A 13,947-nucleotide genomic window follows, 5' to 3' on the forward strand; every position below is an offset into this window, starting at 1 on the left:
GCTGTTTTGTCCTGGATGGTGTCAAGCTACTTGAATGTCTTTGGAGCTGCACTCATCCAGGCAAGTCGAGAATGTTCCATCACAGTCCTGACTTGTGCCTTGTAGATGGTATCTATTAAATAATAACGGGCTCTTTAACAACCTCTATTAGGTCACTCTCTCACACTTCTCTTTTCAAAACTAAAGGAACACAACCTCTTTATCTTTTTTTAATAGATATAACCTCTCATACAATTTTATATATATATATTTTTTTTTAAGGATGCTGCAGTCACTCTGGGCCCTCTTTAAGCTGCTATAAACTTAACAAGCAAAAATCTGACACCTCAGGTCGCTGTAAGGTTGGGTGTCAGCTGGCTGGAATTTGCTGGAAAATTTCTGCATAATTACAGAATAGTGGAGTAGCGCTGTTTTTTTAACCAATAAAATTCATGTTTAACCAATTTATGCTTAAACATCACTACTTATGAATTTCCAGGATCATTTTCATAGTTCCCAAGATACATTCACCTCAGAAACCCTCAGCTTCCCATTGACATCAGTCATGTAAAACAGCAGCTTGTGTAAGTTTTATGACTTTATGTGAATAATCCACTGGTGTAGATTTACACCCAAAAAACTAGGCACAGCTTACCTAATATTAACATGGGTGATCCTGGAAACAAGGAAACAGGAGTACTGAAGACTTTTTGTTCCAGAACTAGCCATGCTCCTAGCCAGTACAGTTACAACACTGGCATCTACCCAATAATATGGAAAAATTGTTCAGGTACGTCCAGTTCACAAAAATCAGGATAATTCAAATCCAGTCAATTACCACTCCATTAGTCTACTCTCAACCATCAGCAAAGTGTTGAAAGGTGTTATTGACAGTGTTATCAGATAGCACTTGCTCAGCAACAACATGCCCACTGATACTCAGTTTGGATTATGCCAAGGTCACATGGCTCCAGACCTCAGTACATCCTTTGTTCAAACATGGAAAAAAAAGAGCTGAAGTCCAGAGGTGAGGTGAGTGTGACTGCCCTCGCAAAAAGGGAGCATTTGACCAAATGTAGCATCAAGCAGCTATAGCAAATTAGAAATTAATGGGAATCAGGGGAACACTGATTGGAGTCACACTGTAAAGTTTTTTGAGGGTATTTAAGTTCCAAATCCATGAGTCTGCACTCACACAACAGTAATTTGTTCTTTTGAGACTTAAACCACTCAGGCAACCTAGTGATGTAGCTCAGCAAACATTTAATAAGCAACAAAAGTGATACTTAATAAGCTAGGCAGTGACATTACTGGCTCAAGAGGGATCTTGCTTCTCAATTGAACCTACGGCACGAGACAACATCTGGTTCTCTCTCTCTCTTTCCAGTCCCTGATTGGTTTAGGTAGTGAATAATGAGTTTCTGAGGGTGCATCAGTTTCTTGAGGGTGATGATCATTTATTGATGTAATTCCCTGTTGACTGTTGACTGGCTGTCTAATATATAAATTACTCATGGGATCACCCCTGTCATTATACTTTTTTCCTGTTATTTCGCTAAATTTTATTACTTTTTACTGAGATAACGGAGGCCTTAAGGTAGTTTCAGTGCCTGCTTGTTTGAGATAAGAGAGGGTATGATATCAGAAATACTCAGTGATTGGGCTCATTGTCCCAAGTTCCTAATTGATGTATAGGTATCAATATTATATGTCCTGTAGAACTCTTAGTAAGACAGGCACTTATCAGTATGTTTTGGTTGAGAAAACTGCTTTGCTATTATATGTTTTTGTATATCTGCCAATGCTTGTTATGAGTTAATTAAAAGTAGTAAAAGAGTGCAGAGTGGTGCATAGCCTTACAGAAATTACAAAGTCATAGAAATTACAGCAAGTCTATAAAAATACATAGAAAATAAGTGCATAGAGATGATTGTTATGTTAAAGCTGAAGTGACATGATACAGATACAAGGTATAGCATAACACATTACATGTTAATAGGAATAAATATCAAGAGAACTACATCATTACAAAACTTAACTCTAAGCTTACAGAACCATACATATTGTGAAGAAAAGTGACTGCTTCTTCTCTTAAACATTACAATTAAAATTATGCTAATTTAGGACATAAGGCTAAATGCTTAACACTTGTTTTCTTTACACTATAGGCATTTCTAATTTCCCCTGAGTCATAGGTATGAGTACCAGTGATAAGTTTTAATTGCCAGGGAGTATGACGGTCCAGACCAGGACTGTTCAACTTTAACATCCTTGCAGCACTACCTTGGAGCCATGTGGTGTTTCTCACTTGTCAAATGTGGATGTGACTGTTAACTACAACGTAGTCATGTGATGTCCTGCATTGACTACAATTAGGCAGAATATTATATTGGGTTAATTGATTAATATATTTTGATTACTTAATCATTATACATAACTAAACTACAAACTAATTCTAAATAATTATTAAATATAAACTTTTCTACAACAACTAAACAAAGGAAGATGGTTGTGATTGTTGGAGGCCAATTATCTGATGCTGCTGAAGGAGTTCCTCAGGCTAGAGTCCCAGACTCAACCATCTTCAGCTGCTGCATCAATGACATTTCCCCTCCATCATAAAGTCAAAAGTAGAAATGTTTGCTAATGATTGCACAAGAGTTGGTACCAGTCACATCGCCTCAGATTTTGAAGCAGCCCATGTCCATATGCTGCAAGATCTAGACAACATTCAGGCTTTGGCTGATATGTGGCAAGGAACATTCATGCCACACAATGACCAACTCCAACAAGGGAGAATCTAACCATCTCCCCTGGAATTCAATGGCATTACCATCACTGAATCCCACACTACAGTTTCATCCCTGGGACATGAAAAGAAATCCAGAACGTTATTCTTATCACTTTTTTTAAATGGATTTTCTGCTGAACTAAAAAGATGGCTGCTACAAGTCACATGACCACAGTATTGGCCATTTATCTGCGAGTACCCCCAGGATTTACAAGAACAAAATAATTTTTTTCTCAGCTGGTGGAATAAGATCATAAGACATAGGAGCAGAAATTAGGTCATTCAGCCCATCGAGTCTGCTCCCCCATTCAATAATCATGGCTGATAAGTTTCTCAACCCCATTCTCCCACCTTCTCCCCATAACATTTGATCCCCTTACCAGTCAAGAACCTATCTATCTTGGTCTTAAATACACTCAATGACCTGGCCTCCACAGCCTTCTGTGGCAATGAATTCCATAGATTCACCGCTCTTTGGCTAAAGACGTTTCTCCTCATCTCTGTTCTAAAAGGTCTTCCCTTTACTCTGAGGCCGTGCCCTCGGGTCCTAGTCTCTCCTACTAATGGAAACATCTTCCCCACATCCCCTCTATCCAGGCCTTTCAGTATTCCGTAAGTTTCAATCAGATCCCCCCTCATCCTTTTAAACTCCATCGAGTATAGATCCAGAGTCCTCAAATGTTCCTCATATGTTAGCCTTTCATTCCTGGGATCATTCTCATGAACATCATTGAACAAACCGTTTGTAATCACGATAACCAGGAGACTCGCACATCGAAATTCATTATGATTGCAGAGGTGCTAACAGACTCATATCACAACTGGGACTATCAAGGTCCATTTCAAAAGGGAACCAAAGGGACATCATTTGCATCTGGCAATCTCACTTTGCTAGCAGATTTAGTCGTTTTGCCTAGACAATGTTTCCCGATACCAGACCCTTAATAGCTCTTTCAACAACTCATGACTGGGATTTTATCAGTACTGAAATCAAAGCCAATTCCTGACACTGGATAACCATCCCTTTTGGAAGTCATTGTGGAGAAAGAAGGTCACATGACTTGAGTGACTATTTTGAAATCTCTATATGCCTTTGAGAACTGAGAAATCTTCAGCCTGCTATTTTAACATCAACTGGAAAGGACTCCAGCAGTTTGGTTACCAGTTCTCAACTCCATGAAGCCTGCTTGATTTTAAAAGTCACTTATCACACCTGCCAAGTAGTCTAAGCACAGAACGCCCATCGTGTTGCAGCACCATTCATTTCAAAGATTTTCATATTGTTATTTCCAACCAGAAACTCATTGAATCTGAGCCCTGCCACGAAGGAAACACCCTCTGGACTTTTCCTTCTCAGATTCTGGAAATCACATGAACTAATATTCATTTCTGTGGTTCTTGTGCTGTAAAACTCCTTTTTGCTAAGGTAGTGTGCCTGTGTGTGTTCATGTGTGTAGTGGAGTGGGAACCTGTGGACACTCCTCCCCTTCTCTTTTTGAATATGAAATAAACTAGTGTTAATGATAATACGAGTTTGCTGCAGATTATTAGTAAATTGGATCATGCAAACCAAGGGATCGGGAAACCATGCTACCACGCACTTTAAAAATAATTCAGACACCTTCTGCTTATGGACTGGTGGTAAGAAGAAATCAGTGCAGTTTGCCTAACTCTCTTGCCTGTAAAACTGTCAACATCCTGGGTGTTACCATTGACCAAAACCTGAATTGGATCAGCTATATAAATACTGTGGCTAAAAGAGCAGGTCAGAGGCTGGGAATTCTGCAGAAAGAAATTTATCTCCTGAGTCCCTGAAACCCATTGACCATTTACAAGGCACAAGTCAGGAGTGTGATGGAATTCTCTCCACTTGCATGGATGAGTGCAACCCTAAAATCACTCAAGAAGCTTGACACAATCCAGGACAAAGCCTCCTGTTCATTCGGCACCACATCCACCACCCTAAACATTCACTTCCTCCACCATTGGTTCATTATGGCAGCAGTGTGTACCATCTACAAGGTGTATTGCAGCAACTCACCAAGGTTTCTTTGACATCCAAACCCATAACATTTACCACCTAGAAGGACAAGAACAGCAGATGCAGGAGAGCACCACCAGCTGCCACACACTATCGTGATCTGGAACTATATCGCCATTACTTCACTGTTATTCTATCAAAAACCTGGAACTCTCTTCGTAACAGCATTGTGGATGTACCTCTACCAGATGGATTGCAGTTGTTCAAAAAGGTGGCTCAGCACTACCTCTCAAGGGCAAATAGGGCTGAGCATGAATGAAGGCCTTTCCAGCAATGCACACATTTCAGGAGCTAATGATAAAACCCCTGAGATTTTTGGGCTGTGAATTTGAGCTCCATAGTGACACTGGTGCTGGTATGACAGAAGCCCCAAAATCTGAAAATGGTACACACCAAGCTTTGAGCACCGTGGATACCAGATTACATCTGAGTGGGACATAGATAGAGTGAGGAGTTGGGTATTTGGTTCAGGTGGGAATTCAATGCACAGGGACAAAAAGCTGTTCCTTTTTCTGCTTTTTTCAGCCTCCAGTGGTTGGTGAGTTTCCTTCCTTGTCTCCAAGCTACGTGAGTGCAACTTTACATTACTTTATCTGTGTAAATTATTAATTAATTGACTAATTGAATAAATAAGGTTGATGGCAGGGCTGATAGTGTGCCGTGACTACAGCATTTGGAAATCTGTGGAATGCACTGCAATCCCGGGCAACCAAATCTGCAGAAGCTGTCTGCAGCTTAGGCAACTTTGGCTTCAAGTTGCTAAACTGGAGTCTGAGGGCCATCAGGGAGGGGAAGAATTACCTGGACACTTTGTCCCAGGAGGCAGGGTTAGGCCGCTAAGCAACAGTGGAAATGTAAATCACGGTATGAATCAGAAAATTAGAGCTGCCTGTAACAAAGGTAATACAGTAATCATGGGGGATTTCAATCTACATTTGACTGGGTAAACTTAATTAGTACTAATGTTGTGGAAGATGAATTCTTGGAACGTATGCAAAATGTTTACTGGAGTAACACATTGAGGAACTAACTAGGGAACCGGCTATTTTAGAGTTGGTACAGTGGAATGAAGCAAAGCTATTTAATCATCTTGTTGTAAAGGAATCTTCAGGAAAGAGTGACCAGAATATGTTAGAATTTTACAAGTTTGAAAGTGATGTAGTTCAATCAGAGATTTAGGTCTTAAATCTAAACAAAGGAAACTATGAAGGTATGAGGGACAAATTAGCTATGCTAGATTGGGAAACTATGTTAAAAGGTATTACAGTAGACAGGCAACAGCAAACATTTAATGAATTAATACATAGGGCAGAATTGTTCCATATTTGCATTAAGTGCGGTAGTGAGTGCGAAAAATGACGTTTTACCCGTGGCTGCAATGGTGGCTTCTCACGCTGTATCATCCCAAACCTGACACATTTATTATGCATTCCCAGGAAACACGCATTTTGATGGCGGGTGGGCTCTCATTCACCTGCCATGCCATCACCCTGCTGCTTCATCACGCCGGGTGCCAGCGGTGGTCAGTGTTAACGCCCTGCAAAAGAGGACAGCCACCCAGTGCCGCGAGAGGATGAGTGATCGATCTCCTTCGTTCCGCTAGGGTAAGTCACTCTTCTCATCATTCACGCATTCACAAACCCATCACATATCCACTGGGCCCTCACTCACTGCCAGTTCAAAGGACATCACCATTCATCTCTCTCACACACCTTCATTGTCCTCATCCCATCCATGGGACCACTCACCACCCACACATGCCAGGCTTATGATCTGGCCTAGCAGGCGTCCCACTTACGCTATCTGCGTTTCTATTCATGCAGGACAAACTGGTACACAACAAGAGGGAGTGGCCACAGAGGAATGCCTGAAATCAAGGTCCTCAGAGCCTTTGAAAACAGAGCCATCCAATATTGGCCAGCGAAGATTTGGATTATTCCTGTGCTGATGGTGTGGTTGGAGGTTCTCTACTAAGTGAGGATCCAGCAGTGCAACATCCATCAGACAACCATGCTGTGAGGATGTGCCCTGTTTCACAGGCCACTGCCATGCACTAATTATCTCCCCTTGCTTCCGCATGCACATCTGCCAAACAGCCGACAGAGTCCATCACCAGGGGCCTCCAATCAAGCCCTGAAGAAACCTCTGAAGAGGAAGCTGGAGGCACCTTCCTTGAAGTCCCGTCACAGCGCTCACCCACACTCTCCACCAGCACAGACACACACCTCATTGGGACCTAGCTTTAGAGTAGGCTTGGGATCACAATCTGGTGAGCACATCGCGCTGTCTGATCCACAGCAGGCGGCGGCAGGGACTTCCCAGGTCCCCGGCACTCAGAGGACTGCTGGAAGCCAGAAATTTGCTGAATCCAAGTCAGACGATGAGGCTCTGAACTTGGTCATGTTACAGTTGCTGGAGCTGCAAAGGCAAGCTTGGGAACATCAGGAAGAGACATCACTTGTACATAATGTTCACTATTGTAAATAAACACTCAAGAATGTCTCCCCGGCTCCTTGTTCTGAAGTGCAGTGTTCTCGTCACTCAGCTGTGAAACCTTTCTGCACAAGATAAAGACAGGTGTCTCAGTTCAGGGCCTCTTCCCTGTGCTTTGTGCAGCCTTCAGACCAAAGTGATGGTCCAGCCTCACTTACTGGACACATTAGTGATGCCTGCACCTCGACGGTGCTTGTCATTGTGCCAGAATGTTGTGGGCAAGCATCTGTTATTCTCTCTATGTGCTCTCAGCACCTTTAAGGTGGGGCTGGCCCCCATGTCTGCAGCATCTGAGACCAGTGATGCTGTGCTCCTGAAGGGGTGAGATGTTGAAGGCAGACAAAGGATCAGGTGCTTTTAAAGTTTCATGGCTGTGTCTATAGATATGACCCTGATCATTGAACACAAGCGAGCTGCCCTCAGCCAGACAGAAGTCAGACATCCTCAGAGGCTATGTGAAGATCTATGGAGTGTCCTCACTGCATGTTGTCGTCATCCCCTTGTAATCGAGCGACTATTAGGGTCTCCATTGCGTCCCCATGACAGGAGCATTATGACAGGGGTTATATGCACTGCCATAAGCCAGACTGGAGTCAAAACGTACATAGATGCAATGTGAGGATCTAAGGTGTCTCCTCACTGCATATCGTCATCATCCTCCACAAATCTAGCAGTTATGAGGGCCTCCCAAGTGCACCTGCCTCGTCTGGCCAGTGCAATGGCCTCATTGCCGTCATCGTCGCCTTCGAGGCCCTCCTCACCCTCATCTCTGTCAACGTCCTCTTCATGGGAGGTGACCTCCAGCTCCTGCAACTCCTCAGCCAGCTCCGCTCACCGTTGCAGTGCTAAATTGTAAAGGGTGTAGCAGGCAATGACGATGTGTGACACCCTCTGTGGGGTATAATGCAGGGCTCTGCTCCTCCCACTGCACAGCCAGGTGCCTCAGTCGCTCTATTCTCCATCATCTTCTCTCTCAGTACGCTACAAGGCATCCAGTTAGTTCACCAGGCTCCATGCTCCTGATGTACTCCTTCTGCATGGTGAAAAAGAGAGAGACGTGTGGGTTAGCTTGGGTGTTCTAAGAACCTCTCTTGCTTAATTCTGAAGGCCTCTTAGCACATCCTGGTGAGTGCTGGCCACCACTTGGATGGCCAGAGTTTAGTGCGCTGTATGGCTGCCTGAGACCACACCCACCTCGTCGCACTGCACCTGACTGATTGGTGGCAGCTTTGCCCACTGGACTGTATGTTGTGTTCTCAGCTCAGGTGCAGGTGTTCTCCTAACCTGCACTGTTAGCTAGAACCATGGAGGAGACTGGTCTAAACTGGGATGATGACATTGCAAGGGGCTGTAAGCACCTCCACCAGTGACTGCTCCATGGCCAGCTTCAGCAAGGAGATTGTGCAAGAGCACAGTCGTTCAACTGTTCTGTAGTCCATTGAAATGCTCATTAGTTAGCAGTCTGTGCCTGAGGGGGGAAAATCTCAGGGGCACTTGGCAATACTTCCATGCCTCTGCATTGCTTGAGTGGGCAGATAAGCTGGAGACCCAACTCCACGCATGTCAATGTGGCTGCATCTGAGCTGTCGCAGCTGCGGAGGAATGGTTACTTTATACAAGGTTTCCCTAATGTGTCGCTTCTCTCCTCCCCACCACGCATGTGCTTCTGCACTACCATCAACAGCAGGGCAGCCCTTGCTCCCCCCCCACACCCCCAAGTCGCCTCAACCTTGAAGCCCAACAGGTGGCCTTCGTGAACGCTGTGCAATATTACTGTGCACTGACCTCCAAGTTCCCCTCAATGTGCAGCCCGCCAAGTGCACACTTTATATATGCTGTTGTGAAACACGTCAGCGTACAATCATGCCGACGTGGGCAGACGATCCAGCTGATTCCGGCGGGCTAGCCTGATAACGATATGCAGACGTATTACAATGAGGTTCCTCATGATGGGAAATGCAGCCTATCATCAATGGGCTGAGCAGACAATCGCAAGCTGGTTTCGTGCCATCGTGAAACCGGTTTTTGGCCTTCTTGCCACACTGCCGAACATGCTGAATACCAGCAGGCACAGAAAATTCTGTCCATAGTTTAAAGCAAAAATATATTCCATTCATGCACAAAAATCCAACAAGGAACGTGTTCCGATCGTGGCTAATGAAAGAAATCAAGGATTGCCTTCGATCAAAAGAAGAGGCGTATAAAGTTTTCAAACAAACTGGTAAGCCTGAGAATTGGGAGCATTTTAGAATTCTGCAAAGGATTAAGAAAGGGAAAACAGAATGAGAGTAAATTAGCGAGAAACAAAAAAAATGGACTATAAAAGCTTCTATAGCTATGTAAAAAAGGAAAAGATTAGCAAAATCAAATGTAGGTCCATTACAAGCAGAGTCAGGCAAATTTATAATGGGGAATAAGGAAGAAACTAAACAAGTGCTTCATGCCTGTCTTCATGGAGTAAAATGCTAAAAACCTCCCAGAAATAATGGAGAATCAAAAGACTAGTGTTAATGAAGAACTGAAAGATATTAATATTAGTAAAAAAAAGTACTAGAGAAATTAATGGGACTTAAAGTAGATAAATCCTCTGGACCTGATGATCTACATCCCTGAGTGTTGAAAGAGGTGGCTGCAGAGATAATAGATACATTTATGGTCATCTTTCAAAATTCTATAGAGTCTGAAATAGTTCCTGTAGATTGGAAGGTGGCAAATGTAACCCTACTATTTAAAAAAGGAGGGAAAGAGAACATGGGGAACCAAGATCTGTTAGCCTGACATAGTAGGGAAAATGCTAGAGTCTATAATAAAGGATGTGATAACAGTACACTTAAAAAATAATGGTAGGATTGGGCAACATGGATTAATGAAAGGGAAAATCATGTTTATCAAACCCGTTGGAGTTTTTTGAGGATGTAACTAGCAGAGTATGTAAGGGGAATCTAGTGGATATAGTATATTTAGATTTTCAGACAGTTTTTGATAAGGCCCCAAACAAGAGTTTAATAAACAAAATTAAAGCACATGGGATTATGGGTAATATACCAGCATGGATTGAGAACTGATTAACAGACAGAAAACAGAGAGTAGAAATAAATGGATCATTTACAGGTTAGCAGGCTGTGACTGGTGGTATATTGCAAGGATCAGTGCTTGGGCCCATCTATTCAGAATCTATATCAATGATTTGGATGTGGTTTTCAAATGTAATATTTCTGAGTTTCCAGATGACACAAAACTAGGTGGAAGTATGAGTTGTGAGAGGGATGGAAAGACTCTTTAAGGGAATTTGGAGAAGCTAAGCAAGTGGGCAAACATTTGGCAGATGGGATACAATGTGGAGAAAGGTGAAATTATCCACTTTGGTAGGAAAAACAGAAATACAGGGCGGAATCATCCCAGATTTTCATTAACTGTGGTAGCAGGTGGGGAAAAAAGGACGTTTTTCATGCTGCATCACCCTAATCCCGCCTCATTAAACATGAATTCCTGGGAAACACGCCATTTCGCTGGCAGGCAGCCTCCAATTTACCCACCACGCCATCACCTTGTCGCTTCCTCACATCGGGCACCATATTTAAAGTGCAGCCATGTGCACACCTCAGTGCTTCCAGCCCAGGACTGCTGCACAGAAGACATGGCCCCAAAAGGCAAGAAGACTGCAGTCCTCTGATTCAGTGATGCATCCCCGGAATGCCTTTTGGATGCTGTGGAGGCTCGCGTGATGTCCTATACCCCCACTCTGGGCGAAGGCCAGCAAGCAAGGTCACCAATCCTGCATGGGAGGTGGTGGCAGTGGTGGTCAGCGCCAATGCCCTGCAAAAGACAACAGCCACCCAGTTCAGAAAGAGGATGAATGGTCTCATTTGTTCTGCCAGGGTAACTCCCTCTTCTCATCTAACATACTCACAAACTCATCACACATCCACAGAGATCTCACACCTCAAGGGACAACACCACTAACTCTCACACACACCCCCACATCTCCATTAGGCTCATATCGTCTGGAGCTTATGTCCTCATCCCATCCATGGCTCTGCTCACCACACAAACATTCCACGCAGTGCCTTGTGTCCTGCTCACGCTCTGTCCATCTGTTTTCACGCAGGAGAAGCTGGCTCACAACAGCAGGGAGAGGTCCCGGACGGTGGTGGAGTGGCCCACATTAGGCCCCTCGCTCACTTTGAAGAGTGTGCCATCATGCTGACTGATGAGGATGTGGACCATGTCTGTGGAGATGGTGAGGTCAGTTGTGAACACCCATGTGAGGATCCTGCACCACATCGTCCCTCTCTCAACGCAACTGTAAGTGCTCTCTCTCTCCTGCTTTTGACTTTGTTGCCATGCACTAATCATCTCTTCTTTGGGTCACAGGGAGTTCTGTGAGCCAGTCCCTCACCTCCAGCCAAGAGTACACCTCCTCCATAGCAGAGCTGGAAAAAAGCAGCCTGGAAGACCCATCACAGCGCTTACCCACACCCTCCACCAGCACAGAAACATACACCTTGGCGGGACCTAGATCTAGAGATGGCTCCTGTTTACAATCTGGTGGTCACAGCATGGACACGTGTCCACAGCAGGAGGAGTCAGGTTTGGCCAGGCTCCCCGGCATTCAGAAGATTGCTGGGGAAAAGGCATCTGTGAGGTCCGAGTCAGATGATGAGCCTCTGGATTCGGCCTTCTAACTAACCCAGGAGAATCAGCAGAAGGCAGGGGAACATCATGCAGAGCTGTTGGAAACCCTCAACAGAGTGGCTTGTGAGTTGGAGGAGTGCGTCCGCCTGCTCTTTGATGAAGTGGTGCCCACATGTGCGCACATGGAGGTTTCGATGGAAATGGTCGACGCCAGGGAGTCCCTGGTCCAGTAGAACACAGATGTGCATGCAGACCTGCACTCCATCGTGGTAGCCATGGATAAGTTCCTGCAGTGGCAACACGATGCCCCTGCAGATGCTCCTTCCCCTCAAGGAGTCAGGCTGGGGCCCTCAGACACCTGAAGAGCGAAGGAGTGGCAGCTGGACACCCCGGGTTATCCAATCAAGAATCTCAGAGGCTGTCCTCTCCCTCCGAGTCCCCTTTGCCTGTGACCCCCTGAACCTCGTCCTCTGTCACCAGAGAGGGAGCAGCTGGCCCACAGGGGGACAGCTCAAGGCTTCGGCTCTCCAGAGGACTCATAAGACCATAAGACGTAGGAGCAGAAATTAGGCCATTCAGCCCATTGAGTCTGCTCCACCATTCAATCATGGCTGATAAGTTTCTCACCGCCATTCTCCCACCTTCTTTCCGTAACTTTTGATCCCCTTACCAGTCAAGAACCTATCTATCTCACTCTTAAATACACTCAATGACCTGGCCTCCACAGTCTTCTGTGGCAATGAATTCCATAGATTCACTACTCGCTGGCTAAAGAAGTTCTCCTCATCTCTGTTCTAAAAGGTCTTCTCTTTACTCTGAGGCTGTGCCCTCGGGTCCTAGTCTCTCCTACTATTGGAAACATCTTCCCCAAGTCCACTCTATCCAGGCCTTTCAGTATTCTGTAAGTTTCAATCAGATCTCCCCTCATCCTTCTAAACTCCATCGAGTACAGACCCAGAGTCCTCAAACGTTCCTCATACGTTAAGCCTTTCATTCCTGGGATCATTCTCGTTATCCTCCTTTGGACCCTTTCCAGAGCCAGCACTTCCTTCCTGAGATACGGGGCCCAAAATTGCTCACGCCAAAGTCATCAGAGGCAACAGGGCCAACCATTGCACAATCAGGGCAGCACTGAGAAGAAGTGTTAGGCCAAGAAAAGTTACGAATTTAAAACCACATGTGGTTGCACGGGTGAACACATTTTGTCACTTTATAATCTGAAAATATATTCACTTTAATGTATAATGGTGTCTTTTGGTTTCATTTATAGGCTTTGTGAGTCCTCCCATGCATTCCCCACCCCTGCCCCCAATAGCAGTTCAGCCACACGCAGCCGGCCCACGAGTGATTTAGGAGGAGCAAGTGCCTGTGTGGTAGGGCCTTTTGGAGCCTCATGCAAGCACTCTCCCATGCACGCGGATGCTTCCTCTATCACACTCATATCAATGTTCTGAGCTATTTGCTGTGGTTCTTTTTCAGTTATCCATCTGAGCTGACCTGCATCTCTGCTCACCCACTGATCGCACTCCAATGCAGAACCTGTTACTGCCCGACACAAGGCTCCTTTCACTTTCAATTTTGCTAGATGGTAGTGTTGAAGTATGTCTTCAGCTCCACTGTACTTCACCCCGCCCCCACCCCGCCCTGTGTCACCCATGTCCTTTCCCCCATCAACATTGACCCCCTGGCATCACCTTCCACCTCCCCAACGTCACTTACTAGCCAGAACCCTTTTCTTTCTGGGATGCCCAGGTGAATGTGCACTTTCCCTATCTTCCTGAGAATCCTGCCCTCATCAATATTGATCTCCCCGACCTCCTCCTTCCCACCCCCAGGGTCCGTGTCTGCTTCCGAGTCCCCATCAGCTTCCCTCAGTGTCCCTTCTACCACTACTGTTGTACTTCACCCTCCCACCCTACCAGCTAACTCTGCCTCTCTCATTCTCAGCATTCCCTCCCTCATTAAGCTGTCCAGGAGGCAGTCATCAATTCCACAGAACCCTCCCTTG

This window comes from Carcharodon carcharias, chromosome 7 (assembly GCF_017639515.1).
Source record: "Carcharodon carcharias isolate sCarCar2 chromosome 7, sCarCar2.pri, whole genome shotgun sequence".
Classification (NCBI taxonomy): Eukaryota; Metazoa; Chordata; class Chondrichthyes; order Lamniformes; family Lamnidae; genus Carcharodon; species Carcharodon carcharias.